This window comes from Mustela putorius, unplaced genomic scaffold (assembly GCF_011764305.1).
Source record: "Mustela putorius furo isolate JIRA1106 unplaced genomic scaffold, ASM1176430v1.1 tig00000281_pilon_pilon_pilon, whole genome shotgun sequence".
In the NCBI taxonomy this organism is placed as follows: Eukaryota; Metazoa; Chordata; class Mammalia; order Carnivora; family Mustelidae; genus Mustela; species Mustela putorius.
Window position 1 is genome coordinate 4,641,890 of NW_025421343.1, and position 5,693 is coordinate 4,647,582.

Consider the following 5,693-nt stretch of genomic DNA (forward strand, 5'->3'; position numbering starts at 1 on the left):
CGGAGTTCGACCCCAGGACCCTGGGGATCATGACCTGAGCCGAAGGCAGGCACTTAACCGACTGAGCTATCCAGGTACCTCTGTGTAGTCTCCACTCTGATCAGATATACATTTGATATTTTTTAAAAAGATTTTATTTAATTAGAGAGACAGCTTGAGTGGGGCAAAGGGTAGAGGGAGAGAGAGAAAGAGATTCTCAAGTAGATTCCTTGCTGAATGCAGAACCCAGTGAGGGGCTCTATTTCATGACCCTGGGATCATGACCTGAGCCAAAATCAAAAGTCAGGATCTTAACTGACTGAGACTCCCAGGCGCCTTGCACATTTGCTATTTTAGCAGGACTACTTCAAAGGGGTCCTTCCATTATTTACATATTGTGTTGTGTCTGTGCTTGGTCCTCCCCTTCGTTGTATATTTGTATATTTCAATGTATCATTTCTCTTTCTCATCCCTTTTCTTGATCAGTCTTGTCAGAATTTTATTTCATTAAAGAATTAGCTTATGAGTTCGGTTAACTTTTGTTCTTTTTTCTTCTCCTCTTCATTAGTGTTTGCCCTTGTATGTTTCTTCCTTTCTTGTTTCTTGATCTTGCTTTGCTGCTCCTGTTCCAACTTTTTCAGTGAGTTGTTTGGCTTGTCTTTGAAATTACGTTTCCCTCTATCTACTATGTTAAGACCCGCATATTTTGAAGCACTGGAATTCTAAGTAATTAGCAATTTGGCAAAAGTTTTCTTTTTATTCCCTTTTAAAAATTCAATATTAGTTTCCAGTAGTATGTTTTTGACACCGTCACTCTGTTACTCATTTCTGATTTGGGGGGGATGATGGTCTGAGAATATGGTCTGTTTGATAATGAATCTTCAGAATTATTAAGTCGTCCTTTGTGACATACTACGTGGACAGTGCTGTAACCCTTCTATGTGTGTCTGAAAAGTCCGTCTTCTCTGGTGTTGGACACAGAACTGGACAGAGAGAGATGGGAAGATAAACACTGAGCCAGAGTGGACATATTCTACAGATTTTCTGAGCTGTTGACAGTGGAAGCCCAGGTGACCTTTATTTGCTTCTTCTTGGACAACAGTTGCTTTTTTTTTTTTTTTTTTTTTTAAGATTTTATTTATTCATTTAACAGAGAGAGAGATCACAAGTAGGCAGAGAGGCAGAGAGAGAGAAGGGGGGAAGCAGGCTCCCTGCTGAGCAGAGAGCCCAATATGGGACTCGATCCCAGGACCCTGAGACCATGACCTGAGCTGAAGGCAGAGGCTTAACCCACTGAGCCACCCAGGTGCCCCAACAACAGTTGCTTTTGTTTGTATTTCCAAATGTTCTTGAAATTGGTGTCAGAGGTTTAACACGCACCCCTCCCTTCCCTGGTGGATAAGGGCACTGCTCTGGCCAGCAGGTGACATTTGCCACTGCAGACCAGGTGGATGACTCACTCCTCCTTCCTGGCCAGCCATCTTGCTCTGTGAAATGAGGGGATTTAAGCTCCTGCCCAGCTCAAACGTTTATGTGCTGTTATTTGTAAGCTCCATCTGCTGTTGGCCTGGTTAGCTGACAATCCTGGCACCACGGGCTAGGCTCCGATGCCAGCGTGGCTGGAAGCCTCACAAACCCGGGCCCTCCAGGGCAAGCATGTTCCCACCCACACATGGGGGATGAGGCCTTCCTTACCGCAACATCAGGGGATGATGTGGCCTTTCCCCTTCTTCTACTTAGTGATAAACATATTGCTTTCTGCGTCATGTTCTCTGTTTTCCAGGCTGCAAGCCCATTTCCAGGGAGAGCAGACATGAAGGACGCTGCTTGGAATGCGGAAATAAACAGGTATCCATACCCTTGGCAGGCCCAGGGCTTCAGGCCTGCTGAGGGACAAACGCGTGCTCTCTGTTTTATTAAATGTTTTCCTTTTTAATAAACAGTGGGGCATGCCAGAACGGTCCGCGGCCGTCTGCCGACGCTGGGGACTGGGGAGGGTGTACTGGTAGGCATCTGAGCTTCTATTTTCTTGTTCTACTCAGCCATGCCCGGAATGCCTTCACCTTGGGATGCCTCATCTTGGTCCCACGCGACCAGCTTCTCCTTCTTTTGGTAAAATCAAGTGACCCTCTCTTCGGCCAGTTTCTACACATCTCAAAGCCCCAGGTGCTGCCCCCAGTCCATTTTCCCATGGTCCAGAGAGTGGAGGTGTGGGGGTGGGGAGATGTGTGTGCGCCTGTGTATTATCCAGTTTATGTACATTATTCATGAAGCAAGTATGAATTTGCTTCCCATTGCTCGAATGCAAGAAATGGTACAGCACTTGAAGTTAGCTCTGAACTCTCCCTCACCGAGAGGATGAAATGGCCAATATCCGGTATTATTGGGGTGCCCTTCCCCTACCCAGACAACACAGTCCCGCAAGCACCTGAGAAAGGGCCTTCAGTTCTGGGCACCCAGGGGACCCCCATCTTTCCAAGCCCAGGTGACCCGTTGGAGAAGCACTGGTGCCTGCCAGCCTGCCGGGGCCCCTGAGCAAGTACCCATCTCAAACTCAGCAGCAGACGCTGGTCCAGACCCTGCTTTGGCGCCCCTGGAAGCGGCACCTACATCCCATTGGGCAAATGCCCAGCCCTGCGCTGTCAGCAGCTCCGACTCAGAAGCGCCCTCGTGTGGTCACGTATGGGAACGGCGACACCCTTCACCCCCAAAGGGCCCAAGGGCCCGCCCCAGCGTTTGGGTCCTGGTCCTCCTGGTCCCCAAACCCCGCTCTGGGTCTGCAATTCACCTTAAAGACTGGAGGCTGCTCCAGCCTCACACACTGGATGGGTATTTTTCATGTAGTTCCCACCCACCCCCCCCAGATAAGCAGATTATTTTAAAATAGTGCGTGCTTTCTTTGTTTCCTTATGGATAATATTTCAAAGGAGGAGGGGAAGGAAAAGAGAAAAGGAGGGAGAGATGGCTAAGAAGGCTTGAACATTCCAGAGAATGGTCAGGAAGGCAGGGATGAGGGTAGTGAGCTGTAGGGAGGATTGGCAGAGGGCTTTGTCTGGTGTGAGCATTCAGGGCTCTGTCCATCTCCACCTTGCTCCACCATTACCCCGGTACCTCTGGGTCCCCATCCCGCAGGTCCTCACCCTGCAGAGGTAGCCTCAGAAGAGAGATGGTCATCTTAAAGAGACAGTCAGACTTCCCAAGGCAAGTGGTCAACCCTGGACAGTCTGAGAGTCAGTTCTTTACAGTAAATCATCAATTTAATAAATCAAAAGTCAGTTAAGTTTCTTGTAAGTCAATACTTTAAATTTCCCACCTGAAGGCTGTGGTGGGAGCAGTGAGCAGGCTGGCTGTGGAGAAACGCACTCGGAGAAATTCGCATCCGCGTGGCCCTGGGCCTCTCGCTGGGTTGCTTCCAAGGGCCAAGCCAGCTCTGTTTGACCTGTCGCTAACACAGAGTTTTCTGGGTTTTCTTGCTCTCTTGTGTTTATGGGAACAGGGGAGTGCTTATTTTTCTCTGGCTCACACTGTTTCTTTTGTCTTTCTAATACTGTTTCTTCCAGTTCTCTGGGATAACTTTTCTTGCTTAGGGCTCGGGGCTGAATCGTGATTTGTCTCGAGGTCAAATGAGGGATATTTTTGTGGAAGACCAGGAAGGGATGTTTTAATTAGAGAGTCTGGGACAGTTGAGAGCTGTGTGTTCTTTTTCACTAGCAACACCTCACCAGGCAGAGTGAGATCAGGGATGACACCCCTGCCACCAAAGGCTTAAAAGAGAGGTCCCCAGGCCCTTCCCTGAACAAGCTCACTGCGGCTGGGCAGAGACCACTGCAGACCGCCCAGATTTTCTACCTATTAGCTCCAGCATCTTCTCTGCTTAGGGTCAGTGGGAAAGTATCCATCATGGGACGTCCCAGATTTCATCTGTCATGGCTGTAGCTAGTGTTCTCTCCTTGGAGGCTTTCCCTCTCCAGCAGCTCCATCAGGTTTGCGGGTTCTTTCTCTGGTCTAACCTTTCACTCCTTCCACCTCTCAACCCTTCTCCTAGAGCCCTGGAACTCCGCAACCAGCCAGTTACCTCAGAGGCTCAACCTTGCCCCCATGGATGTTTCCTCCTCTCCCTTGCCTTAATTCACTCATTCATCCAATACTGGTTGAATGATCATGAGGACTGTTGTTTTGATGCTGAGGAGACAACGGTGGACAAAATAAACTGACTCCTACCTTCCATCCTTGTAGCGAGAGAGCGAGCACCTAACATCTAGGATGTCACATGTGGTTAGTGCTGTGAAGAAAAATACAGTAGGGTTAGGGGAGACGGAATGATGGTGTGGGGGCAGTGTGGCTATTCTACATAGGGAAGGGAAAAAAGTGCTTCAAATAGAGGGGAGCCACGTGCCTCTGTGGGGGAAGGGCTACGGAGGAGCCACAGAGGGGCCAGTGTGACCCGTGGGGTGCGCGAGGGGTGAGTGTGAGGGGGGAGGTAGGAAGGCATGCGGAAGCATTGCGTATGGGAGCCTGAAGTTCAGCAGAGTGTTAAGGTTGGAAACAAAAATCAAGGAGTCCTAAATTTATATGTGTATTAAAATCACAAAACTAGGTAAGATCACTTTAAAAGTGAATATAAATAAGGGAAAAGAGATGTTACAGGGGCGCCTGGGTGGCTCAGTCGGTTAAAGCCTCTGCCTTCGGCCCAGGTCATAATCTCAGGGTCCTGGGATGGAGCCCTTCATCGGGCTTTCTTCTTGGCAGGGAGCCTACTTCCTCCTCTCTCTCTGCCTGCCTCTCTGCCTACTTGTGATCTCTGTCTGTCAAATAAATAAATAAAATCTTAAAAAAAAAAAAAAAAGATGTTACCGACTAAATCTTGAGGATTTCCAAAACTGAGCGGTCTGGATGCTGAGGCAGAAAAGCAGGTGTGGCTGCTGATCATGTCATTTGGCCTAAGGAGGCCATCCCTGACCTGGACCAGAGCAGCTGAGGGGAGGGTGGGGAGGATGGGGAGGATTCCAGAAGGCAGAGGGCACCAGAGGCAGTGAACATGCTTGACTCTTTAGAAGAGTTTTGCAAGGGAACAGTGGGCAGTTGAGTTTTCAAGGCAGGAGGAATTTCGGCATGTTTCTGTTCTGATGGGAATCATGCAGCAGAGAATCATGCAGAGGGAATCAGTAATGATGGGGGGAGAAGGGCGATTACCAGGAGGATGCTCGGGGTCACCCCTGAGCAGGCTGACTCGGATGCATTGGGTGTTAGGACACACACCTTCCACGGGCTGAAGCCTGAGTATCAGTCTGTGGCCTTCCCAGGGGCTCCGCAAAAGTGCTGATGTAGCCTTGATGCTCCCCCGGCCATTCTGGAGTTGAATCCACAGTGAGGACATGAGGATGCAGCTCCCTGCCCTGCCCACCCCCCCAACACCCCCACTGAGCGTAGGGCTCACGGATCAGCACAGAGCATTCTGTGAGGTGCTGCATCCGCCCAGGTTGGGTGCATCTGGGGATATGTTCTTGGGTAATGTGTACGCATTCTTAGCCAAGTCCTCTCCTTGCATGAACTGGGTGGCACTGCAAAGCACTTTCTTCTGAGTCCGACACAAGCGTGTGTGCACGGTTTCCCAGCAGCAGCCAGATGAATCTGGCTGTGCCCCTACAGTGAGGCTCCTTGTTGTCTGCGGTGGAGGACACCAGGATGAGACCTGGCCAGGCCCCGTGTTACAG

The 5,693-nt window shown here is 49.8% G+C and overlaps 1 long non-coding RNA gene across 1 annotated transcript; it reads left to right on the forward strand.

The window, feature by feature from the left end:
• LOC123391749 lies at positions 1 to 4,675 on the forward strand. Its single transcript, XR_006606448.1, has 4 exons — positions 1 to 1,049; positions 1,763 to 1,827; positions 2,022 to 2,145; positions 4,025 to 4,675. It is a non-coding gene; the product is annotated as an uncharacterized LOC123391749 (long non-coding RNA).
• The last annotated feature ends 1,018 nt before the right edge of the window (positions 4,676 to 5,693 follow it).